Genomic DNA, 19,820 nt, shown 5'->3' with positions numbered 1-19,820 from the left:
GCCCTGCTCAGATGTTGGGGCGGGGGATGGCGGAGACCCTCTCATAGTGTTTTGGGACTGGGATGGGGCAGGGGTAACTTCAGGGGCCTCGGAGATTGAATGGCGTCCCGATCTTTCAATACACAGCAGTTCCGTCAAGCGGAGCTCCTCAGTGCACAAAACGGGGCTACGTGCAGCCACGGCCGTGCATTCCCTGCAAAGGCCCCCTATCTAAAGCAAATGTTTTATAGCACGGTTTTCGGTAATACTTTTTTAAAAAACGTCAAGATGCACGCTGCTAAATGAAAAGATATTGTAAAATTACTGTTAAGAACGTTTTCTGCACTGCCTTGGCTCTAAGATGTAGAAGCTTGTTTGCTGTAAACGTGGCCTTCCAACTTGCTGGCTGATAACTGGCCTGTCCGTTTTCTGAGACTGCTAGATGGTAACTGCCTCTTTTGGCTTCTCAGTGTCTGGGCAGTTATACCCTTGTTCTTTGATTATGCCTTGTGTGAATTTGGCTGTCTACCCTATCAACTTCCTTGACTATACATTAACATATGTGTATCTCATGGACCTTCCTAATTGTCTATAATCTCTTTCAATTCCATAAGCTATTCACATTTCATTATTATCTAAACTGCTGTTCTAAACTTGTTACCAGGAGAGAAGCATGCCAGTTCAGGTCCTTTGAATACTGTCCACTGCAGTCTCTATGCAGATTCATAACAAATATTTATGACTGTCTGAACCATCACCAAGTCACTTCAAGGCATTTTATGACACCGCAGAAAGTTAGCAAAGAGATTGCATTGTGACTTATCAAAATTGCATTTGACACCTCAGGAACAGAGTTGAGAGAACAGCGGTTTCTTCCCTTCCGTAAATTTTACAGCCAGAAACCAGGATTTTAAGTTTTATTGATTATTTTATGTATGCATTAAAGCATTAAGTTTCTTCCGGCATGGATCTGCTGTCCTCGGCACTATGTTGATGGCTGTGACTACTGCAGCGACTTGCTTTCAAGCCATAGATTGAAGTTTTCTTGGAGCTTTAGATTTTCCACGACCAACAATATTAACTCATCTCTGTTCAACCTCATTCAATTAGGTATCCATTAGTAAATCTTGAGTTGCCACATTCTAAATTAAAACATCTGAATACCTTTAAGAATGTCACAAGTCATTCAATAACATTGCAGATTTAGTAATATTACAGATTTAAATTAGATAAACTATAAATGTTGAATAATAATTCTCTTCTATCATAAAAAAATAAAACTTAGACTTTGCATGAGTTAATAACAAAAGCATTAATTTTTTTTAAAGAGATAACAAAACAAAAACAGAAAAAATATCTTTATAATAGCAAGGAATCCCTGTTTGTCTGTTCACTTTCAAACTGCTTTGTCAAAGGATGTCCTCAGTGGGTGTTCCCAATCTAGTCCCATCATCAGGTCGCGTGGCTACATTCCTCCTGCGTTGTGCTGGGATCTGTGGAGATTGAGTCGCTGCAGGTTCCAAGTCGCACAGATTGGGAGTTGGATCACGATTTTTCAGCAAAGGATACGTGAAGTCTTCTATTGTTAGCAGGCTATGGTTTTCTGCCACTGGATTATGAATTCACCTTTAGAAATCCATGCTCCCTCTTCCTAACCAACCTACATTTTTTAATATGACTACTAATTCTACCCTGAATAAATATTTCTAGAAACTTCCCCACCATTGAAGTTAAACTGACTGGTCTGTAATTGTTGGGCTTATCCTTACAACATTACAGCAAATCTCCGGTTCTCTGGCACCTCTTCTGAATCTAGGGAAGGCTGAAAGATTATGGACAGCGCCCCCTGCAATTTCCACTCTCATTTCCTTCAATATCCTTGGATACATTTCATCTAGTCCTGGTGTCTTGTCAAGTTTAAGTACACAGTCTATACAACACTTCCTCCTCCTCAATTTTGAACTCTTCTAATGACCAGAGTTCCCTCCTGTCACCATGCCCTGGATATCGTCCTCCTTGGAAAGTCAGATGAAATGTATTCATTTAATGCCTCAGTCATCCTCCCTGCCTTGATGTGTAAATTCCTTTTTAGACCCCTAATTGCCTAATCTATTTCTCTTTTTGCCACCCTTTTACTATTTATTTGCCTACAGAGCAATTTGAGATCGCATTTATGTTGGCTGCGAGTCTTTTCTCATAATCCCTCTTTGCATCTCTAACGTTATTTTTTCACCCCCTTTACTGTCAACAGCATGATAATGGTGCGTCGAAAACTATGAGATGTCACAGAATCTGCCACTTGAAGGGATCCAGTGATGAAGAAATCCAAGACAACACTTGACGACTGGCAAGGCTTGACCATGAGTGGAGCAAGGTGTTAATTTCTTATTGCCAAGGGCATTCTATAATGTTCAGGTAGCTTTGTCTGGTCTGGTAAGTTCTGTCTTCACCTATTCTGTAGCCTGCTGATGTTGGGATCCCTTCTTATTTGTGCATTCTGCCATTCCAAAACTTCGCTGCCCTCTATTTGTTATGTTGCATAACCCATTTCTGGGTGCATCCTTCCTCTTGTTCAGAATGTGCCCGGACAGTCTGATTGTATGATACCAGGCTAGCAAGGGCCTCACCTTTGCTCTTCCACCCTCTCAAGAGGAGCTCCTGCCCCTCTTTTAATGTATGTATCGATATGTAATCTTTATTGTCACAAGTAGGGTTACATTGATACTTCAAATAAGGTAATGTGAAAAGCCCCTAGTCACCACATTCCGGTGCCTGTTCGGGTATACAGGGAGAATTCAGAATGTCTAAATTACCTAACAGCACGTCCTTCAAGACTTGTGGGAGGAAACCTACGCAGACATGGGGAGAACGTGCAGACTCCTCACAGACAGTGACCTATGCCAGGAATCAAACCCGGGACCCTGGAGCTGCGAAGCAACAGTGCCACCCGCTATGCCACCGTGCTGAAACAGAGAATGAAATAGAGAGAGACAGAGAAAGAAAGGTTGCTGAATGATAATTACCCTCACAATGAAAACCATCAACAATGAGCCAAGAGCTAAACTTCAAAGCAAATAGGAATCCATTTGCTCGGGAAGGCTACATGTTGAAACATGCTTGTGCGGACTCACTTGGCTCTGGAGGGGGAGGTTTCACGGATTTTGGTTGAAGTACAAGGCTTCTCCTGAGGCATTTTCAGGGTATGGCTCACTCTTGTAACTAGTAAGATGCTGACTATTGCTACACGCGGGGTAGGGCCTTGTGTAGCTTGTCCTGTGAAGAACATTCATTATCGCTGATCCACAAGAAGCCATGCAGAGTAGTGATCCATGATGAACAGGGTGAGTAAAGCCAGCTCTTCGGGGATTCCAGAGACTCTCAGGCTCCCCACTGGGATGATATTCTTTATTCCAAGATGGCAGGTTTGGTTCCACCGAGGGTGAGGACAAGAACCCTTTAATGGCCCCAGGAGAGTCCGTTGGCAAAGATGTCGGCGAACCTGAATTATATATATGTGTGCATTTTTATTAGAATTTTTCTATTTTTACAAATTACGCAACAAACGCCTCACAGTAGCATGGTGGTTAGCATCAATGCTTCACAGCTCCAGGGTCCCAGGTTCGGTTCCCGGCTGGGTCACTGTCTGTGTGGAGTCTGCACATCCTCCCCGTGTGTGCGTGGGTTTCCTCCGGGTGCTCCGGTTTCCTCCCACAGTCCAAAGATGTGCGGGTTAGGTGGATTGGCCATGCTAAATTGCCCGTAGTGTAAGGTTAATGGGGGGATTGTTGGGTTACGGGTATATGGGTTTAAGTAGGGTGATCATTGCTCGGCACAACATCGAGGGCCGAAGGGCCTGTTCTGTGCTGTACTGTTCTATGTCTATGTCTAAACCCTCAAAACTGGTACATTACAGTATAAATGCTTCTGCGTACATTAATACAGAAAAGCCAACAATAAACTTGTTGCTTCCTTTTATACCGGGGAATACGGTGAACGGATAAACGGGGGAAAAACTGGAGAAGAGACTAAAGCCATGAAAACAAGGTAAAAATGGTGCACCCCTTCATGCGTAGCGATTGCTCATTCAGCCAAAGAAAATGTAGGATAAGGTTTTCGTGTCCTGTTTGGGTATGTACCAGAACATACCTTCACCCAATTCCGATCATATCAAAGGTGCCAGTGACGCTTCATGATGTATTTTTGTCATATTACACACCTGCCTGTACCTTTGCAGGATCCAGTCAATAATTATTTAACTCCAAAGTAAAGAAAAAAAACAAAGAAAGAATTCGCAAAAGTCTTGGGTCTAAGGGGATAGCTTACATACAATCACAGGACACAGAAAAACCCCCAAATCAAGTACAGTACATCATTATTCCACATATATAGAAGAGAAGACCAGCAAGTCTTCATGCAAATATAAAAGCAAATTATTGCGCATGCTAGAATCTGAAACAAAAACAGAAAATACTGGACAATCTCAGCAGGTCTGACAGCCTCTGTGGAGCGAGAAGGGAGCTAAAGCTTCGAGTCTGTCTGGCTCTGTCAAACCTGGAGAGAACTGGAAATCGGGCCAGATTTATACTGTTGTGGCGGTTTGGAGCAGTTGGGCTGGATAGGGGGCCAGCGATAGGTGGAGATTGACAAAGATACCGTGGGCAGAGAATGTAAATGGGGGTGATTAAGGCTAGGAATGGTGCTGATGGCGGCACATTAAGAGATCAGAATGAATTAATGGCAGAACAAAGATAAAAGCACGGATTATAGCACATAAAAAAGGAAAAAAACAGGTTAATATTGTACATGCCATGCAACCATCTCAGCATAATTTTTACAGTACAACAGGCAACACATGTCTCTGAGCTCAGATATCACATATATTGGGATAAAAGGCAGTAACAAGTCAAGCATAAAGTCACAAAGGAAGAAAGTTTAGGATTAATGATGAACTGCAGGATAATATAATTATCCATGCAGCTTGGAAAGATCAAAGCCATGACATGATCATCCAGCAACAATCAGGATCTATCCAGAGTTCTACCGAAGACCCTGCATCACCTAGGCCCTCGCAGGTGATGTCGACACGTTGGTTCTGGCCGCCTCTAATGCTTCTCGACGAACACCGAGGGCAAGACAAAGTAAGACTGGAGGTTGCGGTCTCCACTCAACCCCAGGTCTTGAAGACCAGACAAAATGTGCTCCATCAAACTCAAAATGCCCAGCCTTCAAATTGAGATTGTGAAAGCATGGCAGCCAGTTCTTAAATTTGGCCGGGAATTCATCCCCAGTTCCACTCCGGAGACTAGACGCACAGATACGCCTTCTCCGGCCCCTTCTCCCCAAAACAGCCAGACTGTTCAACATTCCATGCTGCAGGATTTCCAAGGACTGAAGGTGAGTCCCCACCAAGAAAACTGTCCTATCGACTGAGCGGATTCCCTCCTCCACTTCATCCATTCTCTTTAGAATATCTTGCAATTCATCGATATGAGCACCAATAACCTGCCGGGGAGCAGACACTGTCGTCCACAACTTTACTCACAATGAAAGCCAACATCTCGACACCAACGCTATCTCAAAGTTTAGGCCCGCCCACCAGCGAGACCGCCATTGCAAACTGGCTCCACCCTGGCCACCTCCGACTGCGTCATTCAACCAAGGATTTTCTTGACTTAACTTGGCTCTCCAATGCCAAAGTTTAGCTGGGATCTTCCAGGAACATAACACAAATCATACCAAACAGCATCAAATAATTAAGTGCCGCCAGAGCTTGCGAAAATAATAATAATTTTTAATGTCACAAGTAGGCTTACATTATCACTGCAATGAAGTTACTGTAAAAATCCCCGCGTCGCCACACTCTGGTGCCTGTTCAGGTACACTGAGGGAGAATTCAGAATGTCCAATTCACTTAACAGCAAGTCTTTCGGGACTTGTGGGAGGAAATCGGAGCACCCGAAGGAAACCCCCGCAGACAAGGGGAGAATGTTCAGACTCTGCACAGACAGTGATCCAAGCGGGAATCAAACCTGGGACCCTGGCGCTGTGAAGCAACAGTGCTAAAAACTGCTGCTGTACTGGCCATCACGTGCTCACATCACGTGATTCTCCTCCTGCAACTTTGAAGTCAATGCAGCAAACGCTTTCAACCAGTTGGAAGATTTCACCTGAACTTCAAAAATGTTTCTCTGCTTTCTGACTCTCCTCTGTTTTTATTCACACATTCCCTCACCAGGCATAACCCCTGTGAGCTCATGAATCCCGGGTTTCTCACGCAAAGCTCTATTCAGTCTGAAGTTGGAAAATTAACTGCTCTTTTAATAGGCACAGATCTGTTCCAAGGCCCATGCCTGATGCATGATCAATTGCACGAAAGACTCAGATTGGTACAACTGTGGCTTTATTACAGTCAGATGCGTGGCCTCCTACTGCAGCTGGCAAAATGGCTGATCAGGAGGCGGTCACGCATATTTATACGGCTCCTTGTGGGCGGAGCTAGCCGGCAGGGGCTACCGGCGAACCTGTAGTGCAGGTCCTACCGTACATCTAATACAGGTGCAGTGGTTCACCACATTCACCCCCTGTTAAAAATGAGTCCGGTGGGGGTGGCGTGGAACTATATACAGATTTACAAATAATTTACAGTGGGGAGTTGAAAGAAATATGCCCATTTTGGTAGTCCGGTGCACGTCAGAGGTTAAGTCGGTCCGGTGGTTTGACGGTTCGCTGGAAGCGACGTAACGGTGGCGGTGACGTCGGTGCTAGCGGTGTTGGTGCTGGCCAGTAGTCGGATGACTCCGGGAGCGTGCCAAAATCTTCCTCGTCCTCTAGCATGGGCAGGGGAAGGAAGGATGGACCTGGTGGGGCTAACATTGAGAGCACCGGGGGAGGGAAGGGTGGTGCATGGGTGGGGAAGTGTGTGGGAGTGGAACCTGAGGGAGCCAGGTCCCTGAGTGAGACCGTATCCTGGCGGCCGTCGGGGAACTCCACATAGGCATACTGGGGGTTGGCGTGGAGCAAGTGTACCCTGTCCACCAAGGGTGGACCTTGTCTCCACCTTGTGGAGTCGGAATGCCTACGTAGAAGGACTGGTTCTGGAGCTGCGAGCCAAGTCGGGACCGCACCCCGGATGTGGACTTCCTGGGGAACGTAAAAACACATTCATGGGGTGTGTTTTTTTGTGGCGGTGCACAGTAGAGACCGTATGGAGTGTAGTGCATCAGGGAGGACCTCCTGCCAGCGAGAGACTGGGAGGTTTCTGGACCATAGGGCCAGCTGGACGGCCCTCCAAACCATCCCGTTCTCCCCCTCTACCTGCCCGTTTCCCCGGGGGTTGTAGCTGGTCGTCCTGCTGGAAGCGATAACCCCTGCTGAGCATCAACTGACGCCACTCATGAATGAGGATCCCCTGTCACTGTGGATGTAGTCGGAGAAACCGAACAGAGCGAAGATGGTGTTGAGGGCCTTGATGACGGTGGCAGACGTCATATCGGGGCATGGGATGGCGAAGGGGAACCTGGAGAATTCATCGACCACACTGAGGATATATGTGTTGCGGTCAGTGGAGGGGAGGGGCCCTTTGAAATCCACGCTGAGGCGTTCAAAGGGACGGGATGCTTTCACCAGGTGCGCGCGGTCCGGCCAATAGAAGTGTGGCTTCCACTCTGCACAGACCTGGCAGTCTCTGGTGACTGTCCGTACGTCCTCGATGGAGTAGGGCAGATTGCGGGCTTTTACGAGGTGGTACAATCGAGTGACCCCCGGGTCATGCGCTGGCACATGTACCTCGGGAGAGGGCGTCTGGGGGCTCGTTGAGCTTGCCGGGGTGATACAAAATCTCGTAATTATAGGTGGAGAGCTCGATTCTCCACCGCAATATTTATCATTTTTGATCTTGCCCCGCTGCGTGTTGTTGAACATGAAAGCTACCGACCATTGGTCAGTGAGGAGAGTGAATCTCCTGCCGGCCAGGTAATGCCTCCAATGTCACACAGCTTCAACGATAGCCTGGGCCTCTTTTTCAACGGATGAGTGCCGAATTTCAGAGGCATGAAGGGTGCGGGAAAAGGATGTCACAGATCTGCCTGCCTGGTTTAGAGTGGCGGCGAGGGCGACATCTGAAGCGTTGCTTTCTACTTGAAAGGGCAGTGTCTCATCTACTGCGTACATCCCAGCCTTGGCTATGTCTGCTCTAATACGGGCGAGTGCTTGTTGTGCCTCGGCCGTGAGGGGAAATTGGGCGTAGTAGCAGAAGAACCCAAGGCAGCGTTTGAGGGCCTTGGGGGAGGGGGAGCTCCATGAGGGGGAGCATGCAGTCGGGATCGGGCCCCAGGAGTCCGTTTTGGACTACATAGCCGAGGATGGCGAGACGGGTCTTGCGGAACACACACTTCTCCTTGTGTGTAAGATTGAGGAGAGCGGCGGTGCGGAGAAATTTAGAGAGGTTGGCGTTGTGGTCCTGCTGGTCATGGCCGCAGATGGTGACGTTGTCCAGGTACAGAAATGTGGCCCGCAGACTGTACCGGTCGACCATTCGGTCCATCTCCCTTTGGAAGACCGAGACCCCGTTAGTGACACCGAAGGGAACCCTAAGAAATTGATAGAGCCGACCATCCGCCTCGAAGGCAGTGTACGGACGGTCCGATTTACGGATGGGGACCTGGTGGTAGGCGGATTTCAGGTCAATTGTTGAGAAGACCCGGTACTGTGGAATCTGATTGACCATATCAGATATGCATGGGAGGGAGTACGCGCGAGCTGCGTGTACCGATTGATGGTCTGGCTGTAGTCCACAACCATTCTGTGTTTCTCCCCAGTTTTAACTACTACCACTTGGGCTCTCCAGGGGCTATTGCTGGCCTCGATAATACCATCCCGAAGCAGCCGCTGGACTTCGGACCTGATGAAGGCCTTGTCCTGGGCGCTGTACCGTATGCTCCTGGTGGCTACAGGCTTGCAATCCGCAGTTAGATTGGCAAAGAGGGAGGGGGGGTCAACCTTGAGGGACGTGAGGCCGCAAACGGTGAGTGGAGGTAAGGACCCGCCGAATTTGAGGGTGAGGCTCTGGAGATTACACTGAAAATCCAGACCCAGCAATAGTGCAGCGCAGAGGTTGGGGAGGACGTAGAGGCGGAAACCGCTGAATTCTACACCCTGAACAGTGAGATTGACCACATAGAACCCTCGGATCGCGACAGATTGCGATCCGGAGGACAGGGAGATCCATTGGTTGGCGGGGTGGACCGCGAGGGAGCAGCGCCTTACCGTGTCTGGGTGAATGAAGCTTTCGGTGCTCACGGAGTCCAGCAGGCAAGATGTCGTGTGTGGCCGTTGATTGTCACTGTCATCGAAGCGGTGACCCGGTTGTGAGGACGGGACTGGTCCAGTGTCATCGAGGCGAGGTGCGGTGGTCGTCCGAGGATTCAGATGGAGAGCGTCGGCGACTAGGATCCATCGTCCAGTCCTGTGGGAGGAGACAAACTGGCGGCGTCCAGAGGACTTGTTGGGAACAAGATGGCGGCGTCCATGGAGCGCACGTTGTGAGGGCAGGGCAAGATGGCGGCGCCCATGGTGCGCACATTGTGGGGGCGGGGCAAGATGGCGGCACCCTCGGGCCGCATGTGGACCTGGGGGGAGAAGATGGCGGCGCCCACTGGTCGCACATGGCCCCGGGAGGAGAAGATGGCGGCACCCATTGTGCGTCTCGGCCAGGGGGAGGGGGCGATTGCGGGCACGATTGCGGGCACGACAGCAGCGACTGCACGGGCCTGGCACACAGCTGCGTAGTGGCCCCTTTTTACCGCAAGATTTGCAATTGGTGGTGCGGGCTGGGCAGCGTTGCCGGGGGTGCTTCTGCTGGCTGCAGAAGTAGCAGCGGGGACCCCCAGGGTGCGTAGCTAGTGGGCGGCGCAGGCATATTGATTAGATGGGGCCCCAGGCCGGGGGGGGGGGGGGGGGGGGGGGGGGGGGGGGGGGGGGGGGGTGTTTGCGGGGTCCAGGAGGGGTGGGCCGCGCGGCGAGTGGGGTAGATTTGGACGTTTCGAGATGCGACCGCCATGGAGAGCGCTAAAGTTTTTGTCTCCGTTAGGTTGAACCTTCCAGCAGTCGTTGTCGGATGGGGTCCGACACAATCCCCGTTACGAATGCGTCACGCATGAGGAGATTGGAATGTTTAGTGGCCGTGACGGCCTGACAGTCACAGTCCCGTACGAATGGGATAAGAGCCCGCCAGAAGTCTTCGATCGACTCACCAGGTACTTGTACGCGAGTGGCGAGCACATGTCTTGCGAAGAGTGTGTTTGTCTTCTGAGCGTAGTTCTCTTTTAGGAGTGTAATTACTTCCGCGTAACTTGGGGCGTCCTGGATCAACGGGAACACGCTGGAGCTCAACCTGGAGTATAGAACTTGGATCTTCTGAGCTTTCGTCGGCGTGGGGGTCGCAGCGTTGATTAGGCCTCAAAACAAGCCAGCTTTTGATTAAAGTCCTTTCTAGCGTCGTGCGAGTGCGGATCCAGCTGCAGGCGATCTGGTTTGATCCTGATGTCCATAATGTAGAAAAATCTGACTAATAAATTGATGCACGAACGACTCAGGTTGGTACAATTGTGGCTTTATTACAGTCAGATGCGTGGCCTCCTACTGCAGCTGATCAGGAGGAGGTCACGCATATTTATACAGCTCCTTGTGGGCGGAGCTAGCTGGCAGGGGCTACCGGCGAACCTGTAGTGCAGGTCCTACCGTACATCACTAATACAGGTGCACAGTGGTTCACCACAATGCCCTCTCTGGATCACTGAAAATGATTGGCTCTGGAAGTGGCTGTGCGGCTTAGTGGCCATTTTTTTGCTCTATCTCGCCTCCACTTCATCCCACTTTAGGATAGGAAAATACAGCTTTGCTCTCCCTGTACTAATTTATTGAGAATTCACCAGCTAATGTCATCAAGGCAATGGTGACCAAATATCTGAAGTTGCCTGTCCAGTGTGAAAACGTGGAAGTACTTGTTGACAGATATTGATAGTATGATGTTAATTTTCTGACATTGCATTCTAGAGGGGAATGTCACTGCTGGGAGCATACATCAGAAAGTCAGATATGAGGTGTGTGTTGCAACATTTAACTCATTTGAAAATAATTTACATCGCCTAGATTTCTGACAGACGCGCGTTCCTCCTGTGAGCACAAAGTTAAATATGTCACAACACCCTGTGCTAGTGTGAGGTCGATTCCAGCCCCACAGGTCCTGGAATCCCAACACATTAACCGATCATTCATATAAAATTCCTGAAACTGTTGGCCCTTGGCCAATAATTTACAGTTACCTGGTTTGTAAGTTGAAACACAATTACTGTTTACTTATAACAGAAACCAAAATGAAATATGCAGTAATTACAGTGAAATAACAACAAGCCAACCTATAATAATAATCTTTATTGTCACAGGTAGGCTTACATTAACGCTGCAATGAAGTTACTGTGAAAAGCCCCTAGTCGCCACATCCGTCGCCTGTTGGGTACACAGGAGAAATTCAGAATGCCCAATTCACCTAACAGCACGTCTTTCGTTGACTACTATCCCCTTTTAACCATCCCACCCTCTACCCACGCATGACAAAACAAACTCAGAGGAGTGAAAATAATAAGGAGTAAGATAAAAAAGAAAGATAGAGGGCACGATTTAGCTGAATTGGAACAAAGTCCCATAGTCCAAACATCTTGGACGGATGTTTTCATTGTAATAAACTGAGCCTCACCAAATCACTATGCCGGTGATTAAATGGACAGCCAGTGGTTATTACATACCTTAAAACTGGAAATAAGAAATTAGAGGCTGGAGAACTAGAGAAACTGGTGGGATTTGTACACCGAGTAAAGGAATAGACAATAGGAGAGAACATCAGCTGGATTCTCCCAAAATGGGACTATGTCCCCACTCGCGTTTACTCAGGGTTTCCAATAAAAAGATTAGCCAATTCACTCACCTGCAGGTGGCTAGCAGGGACCCAGTGTTAGCTGTGCTGTGGATAAGGGCCCCTGCACTTCCAGTTTGGAGTCCACACATGAGCACGATGGCAAACATGCCCATTTTCGGGGCCCAGAGAATCGCCGTGCCTGATTTCAGCGTGAAATTGGATTCCCCGTCCACACGCCAAAGGCGTTTTTGCCGTGGGGCTGCAGAGAATCCAGCCCCATTGTGTGCACAACTTGCATAGGGACAGAATGACCAGCAGGTGGCAGACATGTTTAAGAATTTGGTGGTCAGGTTCAAATATTTCCTGGAACAAAGGTCAAAAGATATTAAAATATTAGGAGATACAGGGCTGAGTCAGTCCTTAATGTCGTGGGATAAAGATATTTGTTGACCAGAAAGGGTATTAAAAGAAACAGTGCTGATCAGAAAGGAAAGGAATTCCTTTAGTAAAATAAGCTTACAGAGTACAGGTACCAGAAGACAGGTACTATTGATAGAAACCTTGCCCATTGCAGGCAATCCATTCATTCTTGGGAATGACATTGCGGGATCTGAGATAGTAGTGATGCCTTCTATAGTTGAACGGCCGATCGCAAATCCTATCATAGCGAGATTCCAAACAAGCCCCCCCCCCCCCGCAATATTTCTCGATCACGTGGTGATAATCTTTATTGTCACAATTAGACTTATATTAACATTGCAATGAAGTTACTGCGAAAAGCCCCTAGTCTGCACATTCCAATGCCTGTTCGGGTACACAGAGGGAGAATTCAGAATGTCCAATTCACCTAACAACATGTCTTTCGGGACTTGTGGGAGGAAACCGGAGCACCCGATGCAGTCAGAGGCCGCATTAAGATAGAAGGGGGCTGAGTTGCAAGCACAGAGCGAGGCCAGTGAGTTTAGGTTATCAGATCAATTTTTAGCCAGCTGGAATTATAATGAGACAGACAAGAGAATGAGGCAAATGTATTCAATTCAAAGATGTTGATTGAATTACAACATACTGACTCAAAGGTAAGACATTAAAGACAACCCAGTAGGGAGCAAAGGTCAGCACTGATAGAAGGCTCAGGCTCAGAGTTTTATAACCAAGACAGAGTACTCAGGTTGTTAACTGTATCAGGTAAATCTCTGAAAGCTAGATTCAGTGGACCGTGGTACTTTGAAAGGAAAATGAGTGAAGAAAGCTGTCCAGTACACAACCCAGATAGACGCAATCACACGAGTGTGTAATGTGAACATGTTAAGAAAGTATGGCTTAGAGGAGATGAGAACAAGCAGGGGGTCCTTGTCAGTAATGAGCAGGGGAAGACGATGGGGTCAAATTCTGACAGTGACTTCCCTATAATTCTAGCAATTTAGCATGGTCAATCCATAGAACATAGAACAGTACAGCACAGAACAGGCCCTTCGGCCCTCAATGTTGTGCCGAGCCATGATCACCCTACTCAAACCCACGTATCACTGTACAGAGTCTGCACATTCTCCCATGTCTGCTTGGGTTTCCTCTGGTTTCCTCCCACAGTCCAGAGCATCCGGAAGAAATCCGGGCAGAAAGCCAAGCAGACATGGGGAGAATATGCACACTCCACATAGACAGTCACCCAAGGTTCGAATCGAACCCAGATATCTGGTACTGTTAGGCAGCAGTACTAACCACTGTGCCACCATGCTACCCTTAAATTGAATTGAGCTCCAATGGTTGGAACTCCCCATGGTGCGCGAGCTGGATGAAACCAGTGACCAGATGGGACAATAAAGGGGGACTGCCGTAATCCAGAAGGACTGATTTCATAATTCCACGATTGGAAGGACAGCATCAAAAACAATGGACTGTCACAATTTATCACCCACATATCCTTGCTAAAAGGCTATGGGCAAGTACCTCTGACTGAGAGGTAAAGGCGGGTTGCTGTTGGTGGGATTGCCCCGAGGACTATCAATCCAAGTTGAGGCGGTCAGGAGGAAGAACGTCCCTGCAACTCTTCAGTGATTACAAACAGACAGATACGAGGGTGGAATCACTGTGCCGTATACAGTAGTGACTTAGTGGCGTTCATGCAGAAGTGGGAAGAGCAGCTGCACCACATAAGGGAACAATCTGGCCGATTAGAAGAAGCCAATCTTGCGATGAACCTAGCGAAAAGTGTTTCTGTTAAGGTCCAAACTTTGATATCTGGGACATGGTCATGGGCCACAACCATTCAGAATTTCTGGAGAAATTCCAAGATTGGATCATTTGGACATCTCGATGGGGGTTGTTATTGGAACCACGTAACTAAATCTTTCATGTACCAGGAAAGAAAACTTCATTGCGGACTCTTTATCCCGAATATAAAATAAACTTTTAGAGACGGTGGGAAGTTTTCTGGGTTAGTTTTCTCTGTCAATGCAAGCTTTAAAATGTTGTGATTCTTAATGAGATAAAATTAAAAAAAGAAGGGTTGTGAAATAACACGTCACTCAAATTAAGACATTTCATTTTTAAAAAGCGGAGGAGGGGGGTGGAGTTCATGTCATGAATCTGCATGGTGACAGCAGTAGACGGTATTCAACAGATTGTAGCCACTTGGGGTGGCCACGTCCCAATTTCAAAATGGACACTTGCAAAGGGTAATGGGAAAATTGGATAGTGCTAAGATAACAAGCAGGTGCAGTGTTTGCCTGTGGATTGGAGTTTGCAGCTCCTAGACAAAACCGATACTACAAGCCATTAGCATAGTAATGAGCAATCTCCGGGGACAAAAGAGAAACATTAAGCAATCGGTACCAGGGCAGACTCCCCAGTGCCAGTGGAGACTAAAACAAAGGCAGGCCAACGGTCACCTAGGACCTGCCCAGCGATCAAGCAACTACCCCTTATTCGAGAAAATCAATACAAATGATTAGGAACATGGTTTCAATTAATTGGGGCCAAGTTCAGGCCCATGCCCAAAAGGGCGCGAAGTTCCTTGGGTATAAAGAGGAGCCCCCAAGGACAGATCACTCTCTTTCTCTTCACCTTTATCTTGGCCTTGGCTCTCAGCGATGAGAGACCCGCCAAGCACCAGCCACGTAAGTCTAAAGTCAACGCACGCTATGAGATAGGCGCTCCGGCTACTATTCTATACCAGTTTGATGCCAGCAGCCTCAGAATCGGACAACGGCTATTGTCCTCTGACTGATTGGACATCCGAAGCTAAGTATAGGCTTTTAGTTTGTAGTTTAGTGAGTAGAGTTTGGGCATGAGTATAATCTGACTGTGTGTAAATAAATGTGCATTGATTTCAAACTTACTAACTGGTGTATCGAGTCTTTGATCAGTATTCGGTTTTGAACCTTGTGGCGGTATCGAAAAGATACCTGCCGACTTTTGAGCAAGCATAATTAAAACAGCAAATTAAGGAGAGCATAACGAGCAACAAGACCTCAATTGGTATGCCTCTCCCTGGTAAAGTTTAGAATGGCAGTTCAGATAATAATCAAGTGTGAACAGCTTGTGGAGGAGAGACAGATTGTGGAAGGGAAATTAATGAGTTGCCAACTTAGAAGCACGCTTGGGGAAATGCTTGACTATATAGTTTAACACTGCTTTTGAATGAAAAAAAATGTAGGTCAGGTAACGTAAACAAAATACTGCTTAATATTTCGGTCTTGGCCTTATTATGATTGTCCTCCGAAAGATAACAAAATGTGTACTCGAGTTGTTTTTAGCCAAGGACAAGAACATACGCACTACGTATTTCATCTTACCAAGGTCTATTTAATATAAACATGGCTGTTTACTTCAAGCTATTATTTCAGACTATAAAGATATGCTTTCTTCGGTCGAATTTCAGAGTGCTGTGGACTGGCTATGCAGCCAGAACACACTCTCTCCGCAATTATTTGTGTAAATAAATTTCCTTAAATCGAACGAGAAATTGGCGTAGTCGTTGCTGTTTCCCTAATTTAATTGGACATGAACCCTAAAAGGACTCCATAGATAGGACTCTCTCAGCTGAATGGGAAAGAGCCATAGCGCGACCCCAGCTGAAATGTGGGGGGGGGGGGGGGTGGTGATCGGCAGCCTTAATTGCTGGCCAGTGGCTCATGCTAGGATAAGCTATCTTAATTAATAAATTAACGATAGCTGCATGGGAAGAAAAAGGTGCCATAGAGACTAATATTGATTTTACATTAGAAAAAGACTTTGAGGTTCGCGAAAGGATAAACATCGGCGTGCGCTCCCTGTAGTATTTGTAAATGATTTCCGCGGTCATTGTTATTATATATATATATATATATGTTCCAAAGTATTTTTCAGAAGGAACGATGAGCAATAAACTCAACACCCCCTCATAGGTCGTCCCAAAGCCTCGGTAAAGATATCCGGAGTGAAAAAGAAGGTGAACTCCTTAAAGAGGACAGATCAGTGAGTCAAAATGAGTAAGAAAATGAAAAGAAAGTGACGGAATTAGGTAGGAAAACCTATAGGAATCAAATAAAGCTAACCCCCTTCTCGAAAAAAAACAGGAGTAAAGTAAATTGAAGATTAAGGTAAAAGCGTAACAGATGGTTTCCTGTCTAAAAGGGAATTCAGATTTGTCTAGCTGTGAGATAATGCTAGCCGTTAACTGATACTTGTAAGCTGTGAGAATCTGTGTGCTGTTTAACCAATTAATTTAGTCAAAAGCATGAAGTGCTATGTGGGTTGTATTTTTTGTCATCTGATATTGTGAGTTCAAGATTATAATTTAAGTGATTTGTGTTGAGATTTCTCTAAAGCACTGAAACATCGGAAATTAAAATAAGTTTAAATGAAAGAAAATGCCTTTACGAATAAAAGTAATTGAACATGAATACGTTTTTAGATTGTGTGAAAAGACGCAAATGGCATCATTCCAAGTTCTCCGCCCCCTTAGGTTCTGCAGGAAACATTAACCATTCAGCAGACAGTTGACCTTTTCTGAATTAACAAAGAAAAATATAAGTTTTCCCCAAACACCATCCAAATTGAAAAACCAGCTATTAACATACAATACAGAGATGATACGAACCATCTTTCTTCTGGTCCAGCGACTGTTACAAAGGTTTTCTGCACTGTCTTGAATCTTAAATTTAGAATCTTACTTGCTGTAAACTTGGCCTTAGGCTTGGTGGTTGGAAACTGGCCTGTCTGCTTTCTGAGGCTGCTAGATGGTAGCTGCCACTCCTGGCTTCTCAGCGTCTGGGCAATGTTCCCTCTGTTGTTCTTTGATTATGCCTTCTGTATATTCGGCTGTCTGCCCTGTCAACTTCCTTGACTATACATTAACATATGTATATCTCTTGGACCGTCCCAATCAAATATTTGAGATAGTACTCTCAAAGTTCTGTATATGTAGTTTACACTGAGTTGCGTGTATCCCATCTGGCTTTTCTTTATTTTAATAGCTGTTTGGGTTGTCTCAGTGTTCAGGTGTTGCAGATATATTTTATGACAAAGGGTATGTTCTATAGGAACTGTGTGTGTTCGGTAATTCATACATTTAAATAGTTTTTAATAATTGTTACATGGTGACTGGGCTGTTATTCTCACTGGAGTTTCATTTGTCTCCTCACACCAAAAGAAAACAAAACTATACACCCCCACGAACCAGTGTTTCAAGGTGGGACACCTTCTCAGATAACATCGGCGTGCTTTGTGACAGTGTTACAATAGACAAAATCTCTTTGGTACACGCTTTCAGCTGCCTCCAGAAGTTGTTAAATACGTCTCAGGACAGGATAGTAAGATTTTCAAAACAACAGTTCCATTTGTCCTGCAGGGCAAAACAAGCCCATAATGTCCAGGAGCGCTTAATGACTGGAGGGGGGGGGGGAGGGGGGGGAGGCTCACTAAAGGAACTAACTGAACAGAAGGAGCGCACATGGGGTCTTTGCGCGTCCAAAGCCACCATTAGAAACAGTAGTCATTCAGATGTAGGGCTGAGTTAAGGTAAAAGTAAACCTAATTGATTATTCAAGGTGACAGTAATTTGTGCAAAATAACTTGTGATTTTTTTTTGAGCTCTGGGTGTCATGGTCACCGATGGAGCACAATGTAGGTAACTTTCATACAACAGCAGATACGTGAGATGGATTTAATGGAGGAGAGTGCATTGCAGCAGCGCAGCACTAGCTGCAGCAGACGAGGGGGGACCTTGCAGGAGAGTGATATTTCAACCTTGAAGGCGATGCTGAGAAGATCCAGTGTTAATACTGAGTATAATGGTGGCTGAGCAGGAGGAGGCCTGTTGTGATATGTCTGCTGTGTTTGGAGGGAGGGCACCCAAGCCTTTAGGGATGAAGTGTGGCATTGGCAGTGGATGAATCCACACCTCCAGGACCTCACATGCAGATCGGACCGGTGATGATGGCAGTGATGAATTGATCATTCAGTGTCTGTGTCAGGATGTATCGCAGAGGGCTAAAGGTTTTGAGGCCAGTGCAAGGATCCAATTGCAATGATGTCTCCCAGCAGGTCCAGACACTAGCAGAGGTCAGTGCTCAGCACATGCAGATTTCTCAAGAACAGAATCTGCTTCGGATGCATCACAATGAGATTTTGATACAGCAGAAACTGAGCTGACGACAGGCAGCAAAACAAGTCCTCTTTGTGAGATTCTCAATAAAATAGAGAACCTCTGCTGCACCTTCTGGCCAAAAGCTGCCCAGTTCAGACAGATGCTGCTGTAAAGGTTGCAGTGCCATCAAGGATACAGAAAGTTACGTCACGTGGATGGTGAAGGAATTTGGATCCCTCTCCTGTTCTTGCAACACTGTCTACTATCCCTCATCCAGCCCCCTTTTCTTATGCCTGTTTTCTTAAACTGCCCTATATTCATTGTGTGCTGGCCAATGACGTAACTGTAAAATTGTTTTTTATACCTGACTGATTTGGTTTGTGTTGTTTTATTAGAAAATGTGTGCCTTCATTTAAAATTTTCAGATTCAGATTTGTTGTTACTTCAGTTATGTTATTCAGTTACAGTTGTGTTTTGATGTTGCAATACAACATTTGTAGCAATCCGTAAAGTTAAATGAAAAACATTTATTAACAAAAGTAATGTTGGATATACAAAATGTTGACACCATATTAATACTGAACTTAAGGCAGCTGCAGTATGGTATTTAGAATAAAAACTACCTTCACTTTTCAAATTTTATTAATAAAATATTTTTTAACTTTACCATGACAGTTCTGTTGCCTCATTTTTGTGAATAGGGAGGAGGGAAGATAATGAAAGAGGGAGGGTAGGGAATGAGTAAGAAAGGGAATGAGTGATGGCATATATCATTAATTTAATGTTCAGTACCAAAAGCAGCAGTGACCATGCAATCCCGAGTCCCCTTGCGTCAATAGGAGCTGGGCCTCCTCAAGAAGGCATGACTGCATCAGGTTCCACATTGCCCTTCTCCGAGCTCCTCCATTTCTGGTGCCGTGATCTGGTGAAGGTTCAGTCCTTGCTAAGGGGAACATTTCTTTTTAAAAGTACACAATTCATTTTTTCCAATAAGGGCCAATTTAGTGTGGCCAATCGGCCTACCCTGCACATCTTTGGGTTGTCGGGGTGAAACCCACGCAAACATGGGGAGAATGTGCAAACTCCACATGGACAGTGACCCAGAGCCGGGATTGAACCTGGGACCTCAGTGCCGTGAGGCAGCAATGCTAACCACTGTGCTGCCCACTGACAGGCAAAGTTATGCAATGCAGAACATACTACTATAATCTTTGAAATCTGAGGTGCATATTGTAACGTGCCCCCTGACCTGTCCAGGCATCAAAACCATGACTTTAAAATCCAATTGTCCTCTCCACCACCTGAAGTGTTGCTACATGTGCACGGTTTTACTATTCCTGTGCTTCATTGTTGGTCTTCTGG

The 19,820-nt window shown here is 46.3% G+C and overlaps 1 long non-coding RNA gene across 1 annotated transcript in view; it reads left to right on the top strand.

Annotated features, from left to right (window-relative positions):
- LOC119967514 overlaps positions 1–17,740 on the top strand; it is a 104,959-nt gene extending 87,219 nt beyond the window's left edge. Inside the window, exons 2-3 of the long non-coding RNA XR_005461005.1 lie at positions 2,231–2,412; positions 16,228–17,740. This is a non-coding gene — a long non-coding RNA (uncharacterized LOC119967514). The remainder of the gene's footprint in view (positions 1–2,230; positions 2,413–16,227) is intronic.
- Positions 17,741–19,820: the final 2,080 nt, after the last annotated feature.

This window comes from Scyliorhinus canicula, chromosome 6 (assembly GCF_902713615.1).
Source record: "Scyliorhinus canicula chromosome 6, sScyCan1.1, whole genome shotgun sequence".
Taxonomy (NCBI): domain Eukaryota; kingdom Metazoa; phylum Chordata; class Chondrichthyes; order Carcharhiniformes; family Scyliorhinidae; genus Scyliorhinus; species Scyliorhinus canicula.
The sequence above is the reverse complement of the archived record's forward strand: the minus strand, read 5'-3'. Positions and strand labels throughout refer to the sequence as shown.